This window comes from Aquila chrysaetos, chromosome 10 (genome assembly GCF_900496995.4).
Source record: "Aquila chrysaetos chrysaetos chromosome 10, bAquChr1.4, whole genome shotgun sequence".
Taxonomy (NCBI): Eukaryota; Metazoa; Chordata; class Aves; order Accipitriformes; family Accipitridae; genus Aquila; species Aquila chrysaetos.
The window spans coordinates 33,518,356-33,542,772 of record NC_044013.1 but is presented as its reverse complement, the minus strand read 5'-3'; the positions used below and the strand labels follow the sequence as shown (position 1 = coordinate 33,542,772).

Sequence of the window (24,417 nt, the reverse complement as noted above, 5' to 3'; positions counted from 1 at the left end):
AGGTCAGGCAGTGTAGAAGGAAACACTGCCATTGGATTGTCAAGCTAATCATAATACTCTTAGGACCCTCCTTCTCTATGATCTCTTCATCTGGGAATATTCATAGGCCCTTTGATGATTCTTTACTGAGACTGAGAATCCCAGAGAGGACAAATGCTCTGTTTTATTATGGCAATACATAACTTAATTTTGAGGCAGATCACAGATTTCTGTCTGACATTTCTACCTTTCAACTGTTGCAAGTTTTTCAGCAAACAGTGAAGGAAAGGGAAAAAGACAAAGCCACCATGTTAAATGTTAATGTGCTTTTCTTCTCCCTCTGGAGGTAGATCTCAATAAAATGTATAACAGTTTTAAATCTTGTTTCAATACATTTTTATGTGAAAATATATGAAGTATAGACTGAAAGGACAAAAGAAAATTCTCATTTGTCCTTTAGGCAGAGCTTTTTAAGTGTTCATACATAAAATATGATTGAGAATACCAGTGGCATTTCAACTAGAGACAGAGGAAAACAAGGTTAAAAATGTTGTGGATTATCCTAAAAGTAGAAGTTTCATTCCTAGGTTCTTTGTGAAAACCTTATAAATAAAGTGGTGCGGGATACAATTGAACTGCTGAACGCAAACTTACTCAGTTGAAGAGAGAATTCAATTAGGGCAGTGCTGGCTATGAAACATGCATCTATCCGTGGTGTTAATGGGACTGTGTCCTGGTTTGGTGGTGGTCTTTGTCTTCTGAAAAACAGATGAATGTACAGATTTACTAATCAGGCGAGCTTCTACCTTAACTGTAAATTCTTAGGAACAACCTTTGCATGGTTTCACCACATAAAAAATAAAGCACCAACCCTGGATGCAGATTGTAGTGAACTGAAATGTAAATGTATGACCTTCTGTCTTCCTGCTTGGAAAAATATTTCTTAGGTTTCTAGAAGCAGCAACACTCCATCAGAGGGGGCTGTAGTTAAGAAAACAGCACAGGTAAACTTTGCAATGTGCATATACAAAGAGAAAAATACCGTTTATGTTTCAGGTACTTCCTGCCTCTGTGGATATGGTTTTGCTCTGTGTGAGGAGCACTTCCTGCTGTTCCATTGCTGCTCTCTAGATTTGGCCAGTCATGAAGTTGTGAAGTGCAGAAGTGAGTAATACTTTGATTTGTGCCTTTTCCTGGGTCGAAGAGGAAGAATCTGCTTGTGTCTCACCCTGTCTAACATGAAGGGGCTTGCATTCTAGCTCACACAATCTCTAACCTAGCTGTGGCTGCAGTGCTTCAGGTTGGCTGTAGCCTCCAGCAGAAGCCAAGGGGAAAGTTCAGACAGGTTGATTTATCACAGAATCTCAAAAAATGTTTCTTTCTATTTATCTATTACATTGCTTTCCCCTGATCGATCCAGCTGTGTGAGCAACTGAGCCTCTGAAGTTACTAACACAGGCAGGAGATGCATGTGAGCAAAGGGGATGAAAATACTGAAATCCTTTCGGGTAATGCAAAATGTCTCGGCTTCGAGTCTCTGTCTTTTCTCTCTGCACAGATCTGCATAGTTCCTCCTGAGGTACAACCACCCTAGCTTGGGGCACTGTTGGTTAGCAGTGTGAAGAAGTCTTGTGTGTGCACTCTTCAACACTGATACTGGCACAACACTTTTGTAGTGAGGCTTATTTTGTTTGAGAAACCAATATAATGACTTTGCAGGCGTTAGAAGGATTTGCCAGAACACCTGTAGCTACCTAGCAAACCAGCTCTCTGGAAGGCGAGATCTTAACTCAGTAGTGCAGGCCACAGTTTCCTGACAGATTGGATGAGATAACAATTTGCTGGATAAAGAACCCCTCTTTAGAAGTCTCCCCGACTTTACATTCCTACATGGGTAATGCCATATATGCTCAGGTTTCTTATTTAAATTTTATTTTGAACAACTTTTATCCTCTTGTCATCAAGGTATCATAATTTCTGCTCTGTAGCAGTAGCTGTTTATTTTGATGTTTTATCTTTTTTTTTTTTTATTTGCAATCCAAACTGACCTTTTTACTGCATAACCACTTGAAAAAGAGATGTCCTGCTCACATAAGGAATGCCTCAAGAGAAGGGCAGTCCTGCGTAATTTCCTATCCTCTCACAGAAAGCCTTCATATTGGAAAACTGGGGAATATTACTTTCTGGCCCTGCACACTCTCCTGGGTAGAAAGGTCCTGAAACACAATTTATTGTAAAACACACAGTGGTTACAGAGCTAGCACAGTCAATGATATTCCTTTTATTACCACTCAGATGAGAACACAAAATGACATTGGAAAGCAGTGAACTCACCAGAAGGGCAGAGAAAGCCATTAAATTCAACACGCATCATATTTCATAATCAGAATCCTGCAGTCAGAGCTGACACCACTGAATGAGTTTGTTGCAGTCATGATAATATAAAACCCGCTGCATCTGCTTCCCTTGGCACTTTTCTTTGTAGACCCTTGCAGTGTATGGGCTATTAATCATCAGTAGCCAGGGACACTGCAGACCAATGCACTTTGTATTGCATAAATTGAAAATGCATCACTATTAGAGAGAAAACTGCCTTCTGTACATCTCTATTTAGATAAGCAGTTTCCTAAAGGGCTGCCATGCTATTATGGCTAACCACTTAATTGGAGTTCTTTCCACAGCCTGGTAATTGGGGTTGGGGGGGGGGAGGGTAATGCAATCCCTTTTGTAGCGTGTATGAAAACAAGGCAGGGAGAGTGTTCCTTTTCTTACCTAGGAAGCCTGACAGGGCTCGAGCTGGTGGTGAGAAAATGCAGTCAAATATACTGTATCATTTAACCTCACTAAATTAATTTCATAAATGAGAGGGCTGAGTGTACCTGTGAGTGGGAGAGGGATGTTCTGTAACCTGTGCATTAATGAATTTTCAGTAGCTGACTGGAGCAATAGATTGCCAGAGAAGGTGTGTTGCCTTTCCTTCCATTAGCTCTGCTCACAGAAGAGGGTAAGCTGAGGTTTAGGAGGATAAAAAGTTTTAGTGGCACCCTGAGAAAAGGCAATTGCAAATTCAGCATTCAGATTTGCTCTTTTTAAAGAGAACCCATTTTATTCTACCATCATTTGTCCAAGTTTTATAAGTAAAGAGGAAAGATCAGTTAACTAATGAAAATGGGAGATCTGAAGTAATTTGACAATGAAAGTATAGCTTTTAAACTGCATGTGTTTAACAGTAAATTGCCGAATGGTTTAAGTATTTTCTGTTGAAGGGCTGTGGTCTGTGTTTGGAACTTCATTGATCTTTGGTTATAGCTGCACACACTTAATTCTTATTACATCTACTGTGCTCCATGGGTCTTATTTCCTAGTCTGTGCAGTTGTTGATGTGTCAGAAAGACATGAATCTGACTGAGTTGAAATTATGTGAACTTGTGTTGAATCCTATGTCTTCTGATACTTGCTGGCTCAAACAAAGGTATATCAGCAAAAGTGCTCAGGCCCGATTCAAATCAGAACTGAGTTTAATTTGGGACCTATACACACAGCTTGTTCAGAACTGTGATCTTCAGCCTCTCCCTCTCCCAGCTGCTGCCTAACTTGGGCCCGTTTACATTTCAGCTACCTTTCTTCACTTGACTTCTTTGGACAAAGTTCTCTAGAAAGTTCCAAGTCCAACCACAACCAAAAATATTCCTGTCCTGATTGATCCAAACAGCTCAGAGGATCTCTTGTCACTGAGGTACTATGTCAAAGTAATTTGAACTGGGCAGGTGTTTCCTGAGCACGTCTGTCAGTGAGGTTATCTAGGCAGAGCTGGAGGATATGGAGAGCCTAGGTTATTACATTAAAAGATGACACTATATTGACTAAAGGATTGAGACAGGAGGGTCAGGCTCTACCCACAATCACAGGCTTTTGTTTGTCTGCACATTAACAGTAAGACACAGGAGTGGTGCTCTGCACCTCAATTGGGTAGGGCTTGCTGATTTAGTTGATTGGCACCGACTTGCTTCTCAGTAAAGCGCTAATTCCCAAGCCCTGCCAAAGTGACACAGATATGAGAGACCCCTTCATGCAGAAAAGAAAAGGGGGCATGGTAAAATCATTCCCAGAATTGCATATAGTTAAGTGTCATCCTCTTTTAAGTCCTACCAGTTTGTGCCTTTTGACTCTAGGATGTAATCCTGTTACAGGTTAAGCTGATCTAAATACAGGCTGCTGTTGTTCTGCCCTACCCTCCAGTCTGCTCCTGTGTGCTTTGATGCTACCCTGCATGGCTGAAGTTAAAACAGGTTTTGCGATATTCAGTTTCAGCTGAATTAGCTCTCAGAACTGGCTCAGGCAGTATTTGTGTATGTGATAGTTAAGGGAATCAGGCATAAGGGCTGCACTTCAGTAAGTAGAATGCAGTTTTAAAATTTGATCACTGGGTCAGTAGCAGGTAATAGGGATGCAGAGGTCACTTAATACAGCAGTTAAGAAGGAGAACAGTGTCTTTATGAGGGATGACAGTTTGCTCTTGTGGAGAGAACATTAAGGATTGAACTTCAAAGAAATCTGAAATTAGACCTGCTCAGTTAAAAAAACCCCAGACGCTCAGAAGTTGGGTAGTTGCCTTCATCTTGAAGTTTAATGAGAATTTCATTTCATTCTAGGTAAACTGGTGGTGAGTTACAAACAACACTAATTGTTGGCTATGTGGTAAAGCGGTTAACTGATTTATGATGAGGAACATACTACCATTTTTAACTGGAGGTAACAAGGAATATGTTCTATTTTCAAGTAATAGTGTGGTTTTCTGTGATGTCATCAGGGAAGGAGAAAAACTATATTCACCTGAGTTCAGGTCTAGGGCAGGACTCGTAATCAGTTTGTTTCTGGGACTGATGCCTATGTCTAATACCTGAACATTAACGCCACCTATAAAAAAATGCAGAAACGGACTTAGGGAAATTTTGTATGCTCTCTGCTATCACAAAGGACTCCGAAGCCTTGAGAGCTACCAGATCTGATTTTAAATGGTAAGTAGTTACAATAACAACATTCAGGTTATGAAAAAGCCCTTTTGAAAAACAAGCAACACTATCTGCTCAGAGTATTGCTACTGCTTAATATTGGTTTCTGCAAAATTACCTATTCAAAAATATTGAAAGTTTTTCTTTTAAAAATCCAAACAAACAAAATCCCCAAATTCACACACTCATATTTAAAGCTACCCATGCTTAAATTTTAGCTTTGAATACAGGTTGTTTTGCAAAAAATAATAACATCAAGGCATGGAAGTATCTTGTTGAAATAAATAAATTATGCAGAGGTTTCCTAAATAATTTAACAGATACAGTAAACAAAAATTATGACTTCTTACAAAACACCCTCAACTTGCTAGCATTTTGTTCCTGTGGTAACACATATGGGTTCTGTGTTTTGAGGCTTTAATTTTAATCACACAGTATCCTGTCCTTGGTCAGAGCAGTGTTGCAGATGCAGAGTAATGTACCGAAAGCCCTGTCAAATGTTGTGCTAGCATCCTTCCAAGTTTCCTCTGTAAATTAAAGTAGCTGTATGCTAATATCCTAGTCTTTACTATAAAACTATTGCTATTATAAAATAAAATATTCTAGTATCAGCCTGTAAGCATGGCTTTGAAAACAAGATCTCATTATATTTGTTAGTTAATGTTATTAACATGGTGAAGAGTTAAAGTAAGTAACCTATTCAAGTAGTTGGTTCAGCTGACCAGAAAAAATAAAAAAACCCCATGGTGTGGAAACCATCATAGATTTCTTGTTTGTATCCTCATTTCTTTAGATGAATTTCTGTTCAGCAATGCCTCTTATTAATGCTTTGAGTTCACTTGGGACGTCCCAACCCCTGGTTCAATCTGCTGATAGGCTTTTGTCAATATTACTTTATTTTTAAAATGGCTTTGACATATTGCCCTTGCTATGCATAAAGCTATATTTAATATCAATTTAAGCTCCTCCTTCAGTTGTAAGAGTTACTCGTGAGAAGACAACTACAAGTCAAAAAGAAATGCTTCCAAAGCACAGGATATTTTCATTCTTAATGTATATAATTACTTTTCTCTTTCAGTATTGGTAATGGGAAATTTGGAATCACACTTACACTCTATTGTAAGACTTTGCAACAAGTAGAATAAGTTACTGCAGCAAAGTCAGATTTTACACTTATTTGATCCTTGGGAAGATGGTGGAATTAAGACTAGAAGTAAATGAGGCCTCACTGATTTAGTATACAGTGCCTCAAATGTGTTAACCTGCTAGTGTGAACTATGTGTTTCCTTCCTCATGCACACCCTCCATAAAACAAAATCTAATCAGGATTTAAAATTATGCTGTATTCGTTTCTTTGATTCTGGTGAATTGTTTCAATTTCTTATTATAAGTAGAAGAAAATCCAAGCAAAGCAAATTACAATAAAATATTTCAATTAAAGCTGTATTTGACCCATAATGCCATGCTATATGTTTTATACCATGTTTTCCATATTAGCAACATTTCAAATTGAGAATATGATTGCAGTAACTACTACCTACCAAGAGCTGATACTGTTAAGAGAGAGAATGGGTAGGAACTTCTGTTTTTATAGTTTGGGAACACAGAAAAATGAGCTGAGGAGTCAAACAGTGGGTCAGTGCCAGAGTCAGGAATAGAAATCAGCTTCCCTTGCTCATTCCAAATGCTAAAAAACCTGAGTCATATCCAGCCGCACAGTGAGTAGTATTTCTCTAGGATGACAACCTCCTGCAGCATCCTTCAAGATGAACATCAGAGAAAAGTACCCACTCCTAGCGGTCCTGCAGAGAAGGAAGAGAGTGGACACCACAGCAACCAGTTTTCTTAAGATCACTCAGCAAACTTTCTTTTCCATCTTTATATCATATTAATTTGCCTTTTTCTTTCTTGCAGAATAACAGTAAATGGGTCCATCTGCATTGGAAAGCAGGAATGGAAGAGCCTTGGCCTTATCCCCTGTTGAGATGCAGCATGCAGAGGAAGAGGCCAGCACAGTCAGACTAGATGTCTGTGCCAGCCATGGCTACTCTCTGGACCTAGAAGGAAGGCAAGAACTGTGCCTCCAAGGTACAACTGATTTACACTGTGCTGAGAACAGTACAGTTTGTATAACACCATTTACCTGCCCAAGGCTCTGTTAGAGGGACACATAGTGTAGTTCTATACATGGGAAAACCACACATGGATTTTACTTCACTGTCTGTGTTGAAGTAAATTGAAGAAGAATGAATTCAGAGTGCCACTGCCCTTTTAAAGAAGGGGGAGTTCAGCGTAAGCCTCATCTGCTCAGCAGGGAGTGAGAGCAGCAGGAGAAAAGTGTGCTGTTAGTGCTCTCTGTGATGCTGGTACTAGCCTGGTATTTTACGTACTAGAGGGATGTCAGTGTGGATCACAGAGCAAAATCATCACCACTGATGATTCACAAACCCTAGTCCTCATGGGGGACTTCAGCCACCCTAATATCTGTCAGAGGGACAACACAGCAGGGCATAAGCAATCCAGGAGGTTCCTGGAATGCGTTGATGATAAATTCCTTCTCCAAGTGATGGAGGAGCCAACAAGGAGAGGTGCTATGCTGGACCTTGTTCTCAACAACAAGGGGCTGGTGGGTGTAAGAGACTGAATTGTTATCTTGAACCATTTGCCTCAAAGATTGTTAGGTGTGAGGGACTGGGCTGTCATCAAGGAACTGTGAACTGCTTATCCTGAGCCCTTTGTCTCTAAGATGGCCTGTTTAAGCAGGACACTCCTCTGTCCATAAGGACGATTACCAGGCCATTGAGGCATCCAGGGGAGGAAACTGGGCTGGAGCTGATAAGATACTGGTTTCTGGTGTCGATCACGCGAAGGTCGTGTGATAAATGAAACCTGCAGCGCATGACATCATCGAAATATGCCCTATAAAAACCCATAGAGACAAGCTGTGGGAGGCTTTTTCTTCCTCACCAAAGAATTGAAGATTGAGGACCGACAGGACGCCGCTGGATCCGTGGTGGTGACCATCCTTGCAACTCCCACCACCGACTGCTTGCCTGAGGACCAACGGGACACCGCTGGATCCATGGTGGTGACTATCCTTGCAACTCTATCCCGACTGCTTGCTTAATTTCTACCTTTTCTTCCATTCTATCCTATCGCCACCATTTTCCACTTTTGATACTTTTGATAATAAAAACTGTTTTGACTATACGGCATTTGACCTCGTTTGTGTCTTAATCTTGCTCTTGGGATCATATCGAAACCTTCCCTGACATTGGATCGGGCCAGTGGGGAATGTGAAGCTCAAGGGCAGCCTTGGCTGCAGTGACCATGAAATGGTGGAGTTCAAGATCCTTAGGGCAGTCAGGAGGGCACACAGCAAGCTCGCTACCCTGGACTTCAGGAGAGCAGACCTGGGCCTCCTCAGGGATCTGCTTGGTAGAGTACCATGGGATACAGCCCTGGAGGGAAGAAGGGCCCAAGAAAGCTGGTTAATATTCAAGGATCACCTCCTCCAAACTCAGGAGCCATGCATCCCAACCAAGAGAAAGTCAGGTAAAAACACCAGGCAGTCTACATGGATGAACAGGGAGCTCCTGGACAAACTCAGACACAGAAAAGACGACTACAGAGGGTGGAAACAAGGACAGGTAGCCTAGGAGGAATACAGAGAAATTGTCTGAGCAGCCAGGGATTAGGTTAGGAAAGCCAAAGCCCTGATAGAATTCAATCTGGCCAGAGACATCAAGGGCAGCAAGAAAACCTTCTATAGGTACGTTGGTGATAAAAGGAAGACTAGGGAAAATGTGGGCCCTCTCTGGAAGGAAACGGGAGACCTGGTTACCTGGGACATAGAGAAGGCTGAGGTACTCAACGACTCTTTTGGCTCAGTCTTCAGCGGCAAGTGCTACAGCCACACCACCCAAGTTGCAGAAGGCAAAGACAGGGACTGGGAGAATGAAGAACCTCCCACTGTAGGAGAAGATCACGTTCAAGACCATCTAAAGAACCTGAAGGTGGATGTGTCTGTGGGACATGATGAGATGCATCCACGGGTCCTGAGGTTGATGAAGTGGCTAAGCCACTATCCATCATATTTGAGAAGTCGTGGCAGTCCAGTGAAGCTCCTACTGACTCTAAAAGGGGAAACGTAACCTCCGTTTTTAAAAAGGGGAAAAAAGGAAGAGCCAGGGAGTGACAAGCCAGTCAGTCTCACATTTGTGCCTGGCAAGATCATGGAGCAGATCCTCCTGGAAACTATGCTAAGGCACATGGAAAATAAGGAGGTGATTGGCGACAGCCACTGTGGCTTCACTAAGGGCAAATTTTGTGCCTGACAAATTTGGTGGCCTTCTACAATGGGGTTACAGTGTTGGTGGATAAGGGAAGAGCAACAGGCGTCATCTACCTGGACTTGTACAAAGCATCTGATACTGTCCCACACGACATCCTTGTCTCTAAAATGAAGAGACAGGGATTTGACGGATGGACCATTCAGTGGATAAGGAATTGGCTGGATGGCCACACTCAAAGAGTTGTGGACAACAGCTCCATGTCCAGGTGGAGAGCAGCGACAAGGGGCATTCCTGAGGGGTTGGTATTGGGACCGGCAGTGTTTCACATCTTTGTGGCGACAGGGACAGTGGGATTGAGTGCACTCTCAGCAAGTCTGCTGATGACACCAAGCTGTGTGGTGCGGTCAACCACCACATCTGGAGGGAAGGGATGCCATCCAGAGGGACCTTGACAGTCTTGAGAGGGGGGCCTGTGCAAACCTCATCAAGTTCAACAGGGCCAAGTGCAAGGTCCTGCACATGGGTCAGGGTGATCCCAAGCACAAATACAAGCTGGGCAATGAGCAGATTGAGAGCAGCCCTGCGGAGAAGGACTTGGGGTACTGGTGGATGAAAAGCTGAATATGAGCCAGCAATGTGCACTCGCAGCCCAGAAAGCCAATTGCATCCTGGGCTGCATCAAAAGAAGAGTGGCCAGCAGGTCGACGGAGGTGATTCTCCCCCTCTACTCCACTCTCATGAGACCCCACCTGCAGTACTGTGTCCAGCTCTTGGGCCCCAACATAAGAAGGACACGGACCTGTTGGAGTGAGTCCAGAGGAGGGCCATGAAGATGATCAGAGGGCTGGAGCACCTCCCCTATGAAGACAGGCTGAGAGAGTTGGGGTTTTTCAGCCTGGAGAAGAGAAGGCTCCAGGGAGGCCTCAGAGCAGCCTTCCAGTACTTAAAGGGCACCTATGGGAAAGCTGGAGAGGGAATTTTTACATGGGCATCTAGTGATAGGACAAGGGGTAATGGCTTTAAACTGAAAGAGGGTAGATTTAGATTAGCTATTAGGAGGAAATTATTTGCTGTGAGGGTGATGAGGCGCTGGAACAGGTTGCCCAGAGAAGTTGTGGATGTCCCATCCCTGGAAGTGTTCAAGGCCAGGTTGCATGGTGCTTTCATCAGCCTGGTCTAGTGGAAGGTGTCCCTGCCCATGGCAGAGGGGTTGGAATGAGCTGGTCTTTAAGGTCCCTTCCAACCCAAACCATTCTGTGATTCTGTGATCTGCCTGGTAACAGTATGGTTTCAGGCTTATGTTCTGGGAATCCTTCCTTCTAGTGCCCCTGGGCCTTCTGCTTTAGTGCAGTTCCCCAACTTAAAGGGACATGAAGTGATTTCCTTGCAGACTTCAGTTATACGTCCCACTGGCTTCATGAAGGCAGATGGGAATGACAGCTAGCTTCATTTGGCAGTAGCCTGGTATTTTCAGTATGGGGAAAACACAGCTTTAAAATCACCTAGTTATTTTTGTGAAACAGCATGTTCAAGAATGATTACTTACTTCTGGAAGCTGTTGCAGCTGAAAGTGTAGCTCTTTAAAGACTTACAGGTGCAGCAAGTCAGGGTCATCCATGTAAATCATTGCCTGCTGTTGACAAGAAATTTAACAGTTTGGGTTAGTTGTTAGGAGAACATGCACAATTGGGTATGTTGAAATCTTAATGGTGCCTTTCCTTACCATTTGATATAGCTAGTAAAAAAAAACCCCAAACAATAAAAATCCCTCACCACAAACTTTAATTATTTTATGAAGTCAGCAGAAAGGTCTCAAGACTTAACGTTCTGAAAAAAGCTTCAGTTGATCAAAACCAGATTAATCCCTCTCTATATGCACAAATGATTGATTTGCATTCATTTCATATTTTCAACTTGCTATATTTGGCAAAATCATTATCACAAGCTTCCTTGCTGGTAAAGGAGCTCAGCAGAACAGGAGGAGGACAGGGTATCAGAGGAAACACTGCAGGGATATGAAATGAAAGAGATGGTACAGCAAGTTAAGGAAGATGCCGCCAGCGGAAGAACAGAAGGCAAAGTCTTCCTCATCTCCCTGCTTTGCTGTAGGGCAGTTTTCTGTACTGCAAGCACATGAGTTCACTTAAACACTGCCTTCTAGAGAGAGCCCCAGCGAGTCCTAGAGGAAAACATAAACCTGTTTTTAAGGTTAGTTTGTTATGAACGCTGCCCAGACAATATGGATATATCCAACACTAATCTGGCTCTTCCACCCAGGAGAGTTCTTTGATAGTAGACAACCAGGTAGTTTTTCACTGTTCGGTTGTGCACTGAAGTGTCACCACATGCTATCATGAGTATGCTCTCTGTATCACACTGTAAACACACCATACTAGTAGTCAACGTTATTTTGAACCAAAAACAATAAGGAAAGTTTCCTGGCTGTAGGGACCTTAGAGAGCACAAAGGCCAAATACTGTGCAGTGTGGATGTGGTCACCCTTTTCTAACTGGTGCTAGTTCTAGGTGTTTTAGATGTGAGGCCCATGTTTTCTCCCCAGTGCAGCTGGTGAGGACAGTACACACAACCTTAGGATACACAGGAACTAATTTAAATTTCCAAACACACCTCCCCTTACTTGCAGTTCCAAGTTGCATGTTTTCCTACTAAACAGAGAGTGCTTTAAAAGAGGTTTATGTAACTCTTTTGAAGAGTTATATGGTCTGAAATATGGAGAAAGTCAGACCAGTTTTCTGGTCTTATAATCTACAGTATTCGATATCTTTTTTATTTAATTGTTTATCCAAGTAATCTTTTAGATTACTGCTTTGTCCAGTCATTTGTTGCAGCCAGCTCTTTACAGAAGCACAATTAGCTCTCTTCAGCATTAAGGAAAGCTTTATTTAAAAACTATATTTGATGAAAGAAAAGTATTCTTCAGAAGAAGATGGAAATATTTGGCAAATTACTCCATTGAAAGTTTTCCATGGCATGTCAATCAGCTTCAGTAAGCTCTCATTAATTAAGCAATTTACTAGAAGGTAAGAGATTTTTAAGATGTACAGTGTCAGCACTGCCTATAGAATCATTAGTTAGTTGAGCAGTGTTTGTATAAAACAAAAGACCCCACCACCAATGAGATCTGTAGTCATTAGACCTAGATGAAAATTAGAGTTACCAAAGTTTGGTACCTCTCTCTATTTGAAATCAAGATGAACTTTTGAAAGGTTTCCATAAAAGCAGAAAACATGAAAGAAATTCTCTAGAAATATTTTCAAAACTTCAAATTTGAAGTACTCTGTCACAAGGCAGGAAATTCTGTTCATGTTGGTAGAATGTTAAGATTAATGATTAAAAATGCTCCCTAAGTAAAAGAGTGTTTCTTTTATAGATTTAACTATCAGGGCATCTCACTGCAGAATGTAAACTTGCACTTTTTACTGTCATTCAAACCCAGAAATTTATTTAAAACATATATATATGTGGTGCCTGTTGCCAGAAATGAGCAATTCAAAGAGGAGATTGCAGAAGGGTTGTGTTCCACCCTTCGCTGGTGTTAAGAGTTCTAGGATGTATTTCTTAGAGGTTTCTGAGATGAGTCTTGAGCCCTGGAGATTTTATGCAATTATTTTGGGTTCAACAGTGCAGAAGTATAGATTACCATATAGACTCATCCGTAAGCTGCAAGTAAAATGTTGGCCATTGTTTAATACTTTATTATTTTTTTTTTCCCCATGCAGTTGCTGAATGCTTTCTTTGGCAAAACTGAAAAACAGCCCCTTAAGAAATAGCTACCCTGTGTGCTGAAAGTTTGGTTTTGTAACAAGATAGTGAAATAGATTCTATTGCCTCTCTCGCTGTAGAAATATGAAAACAGAAATCTGATTTTCTATTTCTAAATATTGAGCTTACCACTTTTATTTTTCATTTGTATGGTGCCAAAGCCTATTCACACTGAAGTCTAAAGGTTGAATAGTTATCTATAAAAAAAAAACAGAACAATTAAGGTGGGAAGGCAGAACTTAGGATCCTGAAATTCTGTGACTTACAGGGTGGGGAGGCATGGAAACAGACCATGACTGCTCTTTCTTAGATAATAACAATTGCAAGCACATATACCTGAAGTTGTGTGATTTTTTTCTTTTTTAAATATGTTAGCTATAACAACTAACTTAATCTGAAAGTGTCTATTTCAGTAAGTAGTAACCTGAAAGCAAATCCAATCCAAAAAGTGTTTTCTACCAACTAATAAACAGATTATTACTGTAGTAGTAGTAGTACTACATATTTTAGGCTAAAAGCATTAATGCAGCCACTGAATGTACTTAGTGCAAACACCAGACTTTTTTTTTTTCTATTCCACAATTTTTGCTTCCATTATGGAAGGCATTAGGAAAAGAACATTTAATACTAAAAATATAGTGAATCCTTTGAACTGGTATGAGATAGGCAGTGTGAATGAAGTACCATTTTATTTGAAATTCAGGTTGTGACTGAGTACAATCCCTTTTTCTAGCAATACCATTCATCCTTGGGCCTCCACGATAATAATGTTGAGTTTGCTTTGTGAATTTTAACAACCTGTGGTTTTGCAAATAAAACTGCAGCTCAGTATACTGGTTTGAGTTAGATTTATAATGTAAAAGAAATTGCCACTTTCAGTGGGTTTCTCTTGTAGAAATTCCAAACGTGGTTCTCCTAAAACGCTACATGCACCCCTTCATTCTGAAGCATAACGTGTTTGCTAAGCAAAACCAGAGTTATAACAGCAGATTGTACTGTTCCAGCTTGTAGTATCGCTGCAGAGAATACCACAAGTCTCATGTTAAACAGGCAGAGAGGGAAGAAAAGGTCAAGATTTTCCACAAAACAACTTTGTATAAAGTAACACCCACAAAGCAGAATAAAGAACGTTGTTGGGCGTAATCATAGATCAGTGTTTTCTATTAACTGTTTGTAGCAATTCAAGGTAACATAGCTATGCTCATTAGAGAAAAACCCCAGCATTGAGTGACAGACTATTTTGTGTTCCTAATGCTGTTGTTTACACTGTGTTTTGTCTGGGGCTTTGTCAGCTATTTCTCTGCTGGTTTTTTCTTGAGCTCTTTAAAGATCCCTCTTCAAAGTTACGTGGCTCTTAAAGTCATAGTAAAACAAAGACTTCATATCACAGTTTAATATTTCAATTAAACTACAGAGTAATAATATGCATTAATTGTAGCCTATTAGTTGCAAATGACAACATTTTGTTTTGTTGTACTTAAAGATTTTATTAGTAACAGACGCTTTTAGTTAGCGTTTGTTGCCCCAAGAGCTTTAGAGGAACTGATTTTCTGTCAGAAAAGATTGGAATCAATTGCATTCCTCCCTTCCAGATAGTGCTAAAACATTTATTTAAAGGTTTATATGCTCACCCTGCCTTATCTGTATTCCAAGTCACTTGTCCAATGAAATAAAATTCATTCATGCCTTCCTTCACTGTGTTATTGACAAAGTGTAAGCTTTATGTGACTGGAAGCCAGAATTCTGTCTTTTGGGAATACCTCTCTCTAAACTTGTCTGAAAGAATTATTTTATTGCATTTTTCATGCCAGTTCAAGTATGTTTGAATGGTAAATCCTAGAAGCTGGGCTGTCTGTGACCATATCAGCCTTTTGAATTAGCAGCATGCACAACATGATAGAAATATTAGATTGTAAGGAAGGAGTATGTGCGCTACATAATTTTTTTTATTAAGTATTTTTTTTTTTTGCAAATAATAAACTGCATGTCACTTGGTTCTACAAATCAAAAACTAGGTCAAGTCAGTTTTCTAAATGCCTGGCATTATGCTGATGGAAAGTTTGCCATCACTATATGTTTCTTTAGCCCATTCTCTATGAAAGAACAGTGTCTGGAGAGCAAGTGCTGAAAACTATTTATGCCATGTTTCATTTGGGGAAAATTAGAGCATCAGCAGCTGCTTTGTTCATCTATGCAGCCAGTGCTGCATGAGTGATGTTCAGCTGTCTGTCAGGGGCATAATACAAAAAAGATATTATGATCTAGGTGGTTTCTCTTATACAAAAGATAGGTCATTGCTGAATTAAATACTTAACAAAACACAGCAACCTGGCCTTGCAGCTGCAATACTGATTGAAGAGTCTAGAAGCGAGATATGTACACGACCTAACTGTCATTTCTCTTCCCTTCTGCATTGGGATAACTCTTGTAAAGCCGAGGAGAGGTAGACGTAAAAGTAGAATTTAAGTGCTGTGCTGATTTGAGACTAGAATGTGGGAGGAGGAAGTAATAAGGTTACCTTTTCCTTTTGTCACTCAGCACATTCACAGAGCTGACCCTGGAGAGAACAATGTGCATAGAGGCACTGGGGTATTACAGCACGTAATTCCACTGCCTCCACCACAAACTATAATTAAAACCCCTCTGATTCTTGCAACCCCCTTCCTCTCTGTTTTCATTTCCTCTCCAAGCAGGACTTCAGTTTAAATTTTACATCCTTTGGGGACTTTGCAATGAGTAAGACTATTTGAGTTGTTCTAGAGCTTTCTTAAGCTTTCCTCAGAGAAACTATCCAAGTATTTAGCAATGTGCATGAACTGAGAACTAAAAGCGAATATATCTAATAATTGACTTCTCAAAACTGAGGGCGGAGAGGGGGCCTGGAAAGAGGAATTTAAATTAACTCAGTTTCTCATACAGAAACTGCTATACCTCTAATGATGCTATTGAGACGACCCAGCTTGGGGGAGCCAAGTTATCGGAGGAGGTCACCCAAGCAGCCTCCACAAGCCTGAGGTTACTCATGTGGCCCTTTGAAAAGGGACAGGACCCAGTGCTGCAGATAGTGGGAGCTCTCAGGCGTGCAGGCAATGCAAAGAAAAGAGGTTTGTTTTCTATATGCTTTAACTTCTGGTCAGCCCTGAAGTGGTCAGGCATTTGGACTAGATGGTCATTGTAGGTCCCTTCCAACTGAAACTATACTATTCTGTTCTATTCTAATTTCTTTTTGTACAGTAGTGCTGTTTTAGGAGTTTGTAGTATTTACTAGAATTGGCAGTTATGTACACATCAGTCTAACACAAGCTCACGTGAGGACCTGAAGAAAAGAAAATTTGGCTTTGAGTAGACTTAGATTTGGCAGATTTGGGCCTAAAGATAAATGCTTATTTCTATGATAACCCTTTCTTATTGTGCTAATGGTGTTAATTAGGGTGCTAATTAGGCTGTGGTGTCTAACCTACAGCTTTTGTGGCCATTTGCATCTGAAGCGATCTCCTAGCTGTCATGGCCTGGAATAGGAGGGTCTTCTACCCAGTAGTAAAGCCTTCCATTCTAGGGCAACAATCCTTTTTCATTTGCCAAAGAATATGAATAGCATTGCAGGTTTTCAAGATAGTCCTGAAAGCAGCCCCAAAAGAAATACCTGTGGATTTTGTGCTGATTCACTTGTTTTCATTCTGAGGGCATAAACAAAGTTGGGGCTTTGTGACCACCTTTACTTTCTTTGTTGTGAGATGAAATGACAATAAATGGTTCACAAATTTGAGTAGGCCTAGGCTAAGTAATGCTGAGCAACTCTTACCTTCCAGATTCTGGTTCTGGACATTCAAGGAAGGTTTCCAAATAGTTTATTAGTTATAGATTAGTCAATCTGCTACAGTTCTAAGTCATTCTGGTCTTAACACCTCCCCGTCCCGAAACATCACCCACAGCACAGTAGATAAAGCCTTCTAGTTGTCTAAGCCTACACCAAATGCAAACCACTGCTATAACACAGAAAGCAGACCTGAAAGTAGGCATTTGAGGACACTTTACCTTGTTTTCCTCCTTTCAGAGAAAGCCCCTACTGTTAGAAATGCTTTTATTTAGTCATAGAAATTATCTGAGTGCTCGGGGAATCGATCACAACTCTAACACTTCAGGTTCTTGTTAATTTTGAGCATGCCTTTGGAGGATATGTGCACTCCTCCCTTGGCAGGCCATTTTTATAACATAGCCCCATAAGAATTTTCCACCTTGAAAAATAAGCTGGGGAACTTGGTCACCTCCAGCTCCTTTCACTAGGAATCTTTCCAGGTAAGCTTTCCAAACTTCATAAAGAAAAATGTGAAATCAAGGCTCAGCAGGCCCAGTTGGGAATGACCCTCATATTCAACCACATGCAAACCCACCACCCCTCAACTCCCCAAACAGGATTAGCACGTATCTGTGTATTTCTTTTGTCAGTTCTCATATTGGACAGTTCCCTACTCCTCCTGGAGCTCACAGAGAGCTGTAGCATAAATACTTAGCTAATAAATTTGCCTCTATCTCAATAAACAATCTTTTCCTTTGGTGTCTGTAATCTACCTAGCATGATCCTGGTCTACCACTGGGCATCCTTGGCCTAGCCCCAACACAAGGGATTAACATTAATAGCTGTAAAATACATTTCTCATGCCATGAGGGAGATGAAACATTTCACACAATCCTTTCCCTTGGAGCAGACAACTGAGAGCACATACTATTGCAAAAGCACTCTGTGGTGTCAGTAAGTAATATTAAGAGGACTCCCTCTCCTCCCTGCACGCGTGCACACATACACACACACAAACCCTATGTACAATATCCCACAAGGTTAAGTGTTGTGCTGCTCAGGGCACAGCATTATATCCTGGTTGCCTAGAGGCAGTTGTTGGCTCAGTGAACGTGATCTGTCTAAGGCAGAAAATATAATCTCAATGGGAGAATGGGAGCTCCTAACAAAAGTCATGAACTCATTCACAATCCAGACATGCCCCAGGAGTTGGTTTTCAAGTGACCTAGTTTGCCCTCTGTTGTTATACATTTGTCCCTGTGGCACTATTTCACAGGCATGAAAAAAAAAAAAAAAAAAAAAGAAATTCAAATATGACTAATCGAAGACAAAATGTCGCTTTCAGCTGCCAGTTGGCAGCTTTCATCCTTGTGGTGGGTAGGTGGTTAAAGAAGTAGAAAGCAAATATTTGGATTCTGAAAACACTCTTACTGCACCTTTTTTGAGTGTTTATGTTTAAATAAACTACCAGCTGAATGGATGATTAATTCTACAGCAATGGATACATATGGATGTAAAAAGGTCATTTTGTGTTCAAGCTAACTTGCTAACGCAAAGCTGATACTCTACTGATTGGCAAAAGTGATTTTTCCTATTTACATGAAGAGAGTCAAACATCTTTATGTGGAGTGAGCTCTTGGTAGTGGGGTTTTTTTAAGGGAGGAAAAAGAAAGAGAAACGCTCTAGTGAACTCTCAGATTTTTTTATAATGAAATTAATTATATGACCATTCTTATCCTCACTTTATCATGCCTAAGAATAAGCTAACAACAGAGGGAGAAAAAAATATAAATCTATCAAATAGGCGCAAACATGTCCTGAATCAGCAGTTTCCTGTGCATGCTCACGCAGGGGGAGCACCGTTACAAACAGTCCCCGACTCTGGTTTATGGAGTCTTCTGACACTGAAGTCAGTGACCAACCTGGGAAATGCTCACACGCTATTTACAGATGTGCTGTCCTGGTCCTCACCCAGGCTAAGATCAATCCCTTCATGCAGAAGGCAGTCTGACAGACTCACTCTTTCCACTGTGGCCAGAAATAAGCTATTCCAGAGCCCTAAGAAAATCAGTATATGAAGGTTTTTTCCTGAGCTTCTGGATGCTGATCTGCACTCACTGTGTGAGGGTGAGCTCCTCTTCTTAATCCTTTAATATTTAAACCTGGATACAGAAGAATGAAGTTGCTGTAGAGTGTGTAAAGTTGCAGAATGTCAAAACTGGGATATTGAATGCTCAGTTTGCTCTCAAGCTAGGCATGAAGTAGGGATACCAAAAACTTGGATTCAGGTCTCAATTTTAAAAGCCCTCAGGCAAAAAGTACTGATGCAGTAAAACACCTGGGCATTGGACCACATCTAAGAAAGGCCTTTTACCCATGATCATTACTGATTCTAAGGACTGTAGATATTTCTACACAGCAAGTAGTGAGTCAGAGGCAGTTGCCCTTCTTAGGGTCTGAACAAACTTTGCCTTACTAATCTTGAAAAGGTGAAATTCAGCAGGAATCTGTATAGATGAAGGGAAAAGGAATCTACATCAAACAGGAGCCCAACAAGAGGATTTCTTGTAAGCCCTTGGGGATTCAGAAATGCTTTTTTTGACCCTGCTTTATCCTATAGTTTAGAGCTGCACACAATAATAAGTAATGGGAGAAAATTAGTGCTCTGAACTTCCTGAATGTCAAGAGCCGTGATCAGAGATTCAGGCTGATTGCTTAGCCTTCAAACCAATTCCTTCATCCTTGTACCAGAGTAGAAGGAATCCCCCACATTCCCCAGTATCAAGGGAAGGGGATCTCCCCACTACTGCAGTTAAGATTGGCAGGGTTGGATTTCTAGGGCCTCATGTACCCTCTTCAAAAAAAGCGGTCTTGCTTCTTAGAGCAGGAGGCACTCACCAGTCCCAGCACTTTTAAGGTTACTTAATTTAGTTCACAGCCTGGTTTTCAGATATGCTTATTACAGAAAATGCTTATGACTGTAAACAGTGAGATATATAGGAATATATCTCCATCAAGTTTACCCAGCTGTACCAGACTGGTACAGCTAAGACTTGCCCCTTGTCTTGTTTTGAATTAATTCCTAATAACAGACAACTTTTGCCAAAATACAAGGTTTTAGATGGTGTGGTTTGCTAATGAAAAACCACATAGATGGTTAACAAATACTAGGAAAGACCTAAACCCCAGTCAGGACAAGTCTTCTATTAGGTGAAATTGCAACAGTACCAGTCAGTTGTTATCTACCTAACCATTTGGCTTCAAATTCTCTATTACATGAGAGAAACTTGTATTTTGACATTATCTTCATTTATGTAAGCATGCCAGACTTTTGTATGTAAAGTAGACTGTGGAGTATGGTAAAACAGCACTTCCCATTTAAGTGGTCTCAGACATGATAATGCTAGACATATTTGAAGGACTGGAAATGATAAAAAAACCCACCCCACAGACAGGATCTTTGGCACCCAGGAAGGAATCAGCTGCTCCTGCGTTCCCACAAACAGACTCCCAAGGCATCAGATGTGTGCAAAAATACTTTTCACAGGAAAAGCAAAAGCATCACCGACTTTTTTTTTTTAACATATCACAGACATACCTAACCTCTTAGCAGGGGTGATCCTCTATGCTTCAACTATTTTATAATGTATTTTATTGAGGTGAAACTTTTTTTAATTTACAGACATTAAATTGCTTTCTTTTTGTAGTTCTTTTAGTGTTAACTATTGGTTTGTTTTCTGATGTTTTGCTTGTGTTTGTTTTCAGCTAGGAGAAGAAGCACTTGGGAAGTCTGCTAAACTCAGGTAAAAATTACTATTACAAGAGACTACAAGCTAAGGTTTTCAAAGTATTGACTTGTTAGCTCAACTTCAGAGAGGACAGTTGATGTGGCAAGAGACAGTGGGCCCAAGCAAAAACAAACTACTTCCTCAGGCCACTGGTGGTGGTGCATTTCTTCCCCCTCGCTGGGCTGATCTAGAAACTCGGGAAGTCTCAGTAGGCCTTACCATAAGTGTAATGAGTTGGGTGGTTAAATGTCCCTTGACTGTACCAGGAACTCTTGCATGGCTAAGACAGCGAGTCGTACTGACCATTCCAAGGACTCTTGCTGCCCAGTGGAGGCTGGGGACGGGAGTAGAGATAATTTGTCGTCTCCTGACAACCTTGAGACACATCTCAGTCCTCTTCTAACTGCCTTGGAGTATCCTGTATCGGAATCCTAAGTCATTCTCTGATAGCCCTGGAGCCTTCCTTATCTGAATTGTAACTCATGTGAAATGGTACCAGCGCAGCTGGAATTCCAGTAATTTGCTGATGACTAAAGCCAATCATCTCCCAAACCTATAAACAACAGTACTAAGTGAGATCCTTTGAGCTCTCCTGGACCACAGCGGGCTGCAGCGAGCATCTCCCTCTGAGTGGGACACCTCTCAGAGCTCACAGACTCTTCAGTTTGCAAAGATCAGAGGTCCGCCACCAAAAGCCAACGAGACTTGGGCTGATACTCTTTGCTCCTTGAGGCTCAACCCTTCGCCCACTGAGAAAGATGCCAAAGTGTTTGATGTGAATATTTTCACTGAACTCGAGAGGAATTTTTAACAGGTATACCTCTTTGACTCACTTCTATGTATATCTCTTAATGTCTTTGTGCATGTGTGTGTGTGTACTAACCTGAATATTTTTATAGCAAGTATATTACAAATACTGCTTTTCAAATCTGTACGCAAGTCACTGTCGTGAACTTTATTCAACTGTGAATGAATCTCAGGCTGCTATTATACTCATAATCCCTTTAGATAGAAACCGTTGACCAAGTCTGAGACTAGGACTCGATCCAGCCGCACCTAGACTCCAACAGGAGTTTAGAAAGCAAGTGGGTCTCCTCTGAACCTCATGACTCAACGGGAGGGTCTCCCCTACCTTTTTACATTCCCTATCTCTGTACAAATCACGAGAAATCAATTCTAACTCGATTTTTCTTTGTATGTTTCTCTTTTACCCTATTGCATCCTCTCTCTCTGTATACATAATTTTAGTTTGATTCTAACCCAATTTTCCTTTGTCCATTTCATCCATGTATTAAGTAATAGAGTGAACCTTGCCATTGAATTCTGTGAAGTTGCACTTTTATATAAATTCCTATTAAATATTTTTTGCTAATACCTTGGGAGGTGATTCTTTAAGCAGTCCAAAGCACTCCATTTTCGTGACATCACCCAGAACTCCCTTGCCCTACTTCTTCCACAAACTCTAGAAATTAATTTTTTAAAAAAATATGTATTTCCTGATCTTAATAGAGAAGGCGACTACTCAACAAAAAAATCCATTTTTAAGAACAAGTTTTTCTGAAATCAGACTAAGTTAAATCCTGAATAGCTTGTGATATCTCATAGAATCTCATCAGTAGTGCTAGTGAGCTAATACTAACTTATTTTAACATACAGAATGTTAAGTATGTAGTGGAGTAGATCTACATCAGAAAATTTCTGCATTAAACTTCTTTATTTATTTCTCTTCCCAGAAAAAAAAAACAAAACCAAAAAAGAGTAAGTTTTCCAAATTGCTAACAGCCTTAGGAAGGATTTCTGCAATGAGAAATAAGCAAGTCTCCCAGCCTTAATCTTCCATAACATTGCCACAGGAAGAGCTGTCCATAAACTAGATTGCCTGTGTTGTTTCTACTTATTTTATGATGGACTCCTCTGATGTCCGATTAAGACAGAGATCTGAATTTGAAAGACCTGAATGCTCTTTGCTGTAAAAATGCTGAGCCAGCCTTGTCTAGCAACCTTTGACATATAAAGACAGCTGGTAATTGCCACTTTCATTTCTAAATGTTGTAAATGACATAGCAAATTATTACTTGATAGGATCTACTTTTAGATCTCACTGTAAAAAGCAGACAATTTCAGAGAATAAATCAATTTTCTTCTCCTGTATTTGTGGTTTACTCCTCATCCCTGCCCCGGATGTCTAATTACGTTAGATAAATGTGTGTAAACATGAGCCTTACCCTCCATAATCCAACTCCTACCTTACTTGTTTATACAGAGGTTAGTAAGCTCAGTCTATTTACCATACTACTTAAAGCAATGTTTTTAATGCTCTATGCAACTTCATGGTCTTTTACCAGGAGTAAAAAGGCATGGAATTAGGGAATGATCATTTTTGATGGGTCTGGGTTCAATAACAGAGACTTTTAACTTACAAGTCTATGAGCAGAAATGCCAGTAAACAGATTTGCAGAAATATTTGATTTGTTTTCCAGGAGCATTAATTTTCATTTTTATCCTGTTTATCCTTCTGTGTAATAATTCCTCATTCCTGATTTGGAGAGGAGACTCATGCATTATCATTCAGAATGCCACAAAATTCAATTAAGGGCTGGCTGCAGCATCCCTTCTTGGTTTGTGAATGATTTACCTCCGCTGAGAAAACAGGATGACTTTTTCCATCACAAAGCACAGTTGCTAATTTTAACAGAGTAGACAGCCTTAAGCTATGCAAGCCATCACTAAACAATGAAGAAACATTAATAAAATTACTTGAGGGGTGGTGTCCTTTAGCCAGGAGTATAACTATCCCTTGAACATTGTAGGGACCAAGGATGTAAAGTAGTGTAACATCTCAGGTAATGTAGTTCCACATCCACCAGCCTCTGCAAGCCCCACTCACTCCTCCAGCCGGATCCAGACTGCCTGACAACTCAGTTGTCTTTCATTCAAGTATCACTATTCTGCTGTCTGCACTTTAGCCATCTTTACCTCTGAGGTATACAGGCACCTGTCAGCTTGATGGAAGCAGTCTATATATAGATCGTGGATGAAGTGTTGATTCTGGTCTTCTGACATTATTATAATTCTTACTATTTATATGTCGATTTATTTTTCCAGATGACCAAAAGTTTCCAAGACAAGTTTTCATTTCTCTATTTAGAAAACTTAAGATATCTTTGAGCACGCCAGAAAATGCTCGACTTCACCCCCCGCCAAGCATTTCATCAGAATTTTCAGGCTTTTACCAGCATAGTGCATAGTCACGTTTTTTCTTCTTTATTTCACAACACGAGGGAGTGAGGCACAGATTAAGTGTTCTATTTAAAAATGCTTTGACACATTTTGTTGAAGCCAAGACAATTCTGTTGAAGTATTATCATGATTTACTTGAGGTAAATCAGCAAATAACTCATGTTGCCCCATAGGGCCTCTCAGCTAAGTGTGTGTTTTATATACACAGAGCCCTATAGCTTCAGCAATTGGCACATTTCCTTCAAGTCAATGCAGAGATTACACAATAAGACAGAGATATTTAGAGAGATGCTGCTGGTGGTGTCTGAGCCCCTAGGCTTTGTTCAGGCAGCTCCAATCTGAATGGATCACTTCCATACCAAAAGAAAAAAAAAATCTCTGGAGTGCAATGCAAAGTGTTTTCTATTAATGGCAACATGAATGTTATTGCCGAGCTGTGTTATGCTGGATGATTGTATGCAGCAGAAGGTAATTTAACTCGCCAGAATTTTGCTTTGCTTTCCTCCCCCAGGTTAAAAGTCTGA

The 24,417-nt window shown here is 40.6% G+C and overlaps 1 long non-coding RNA gene across 1 annotated transcript; it reads left to right on the top strand.

Moving 5' to 3' along the window:
- Positions 1–1,042: 1,042 nt before the first annotated feature.
- Positions 1,043–13,157, top strand: LOC115347649. The gene is made up of 3 exons (XR_003925557.1): positions 1,043–1,143; positions 6,906–7,079; positions 13,027–13,157. It is a non-coding gene; the product is annotated as an uncharacterized LOC115347649 (long non-coding RNA).
- Positions 13,158–24,417: the final 11,260 nt, after the last annotated feature.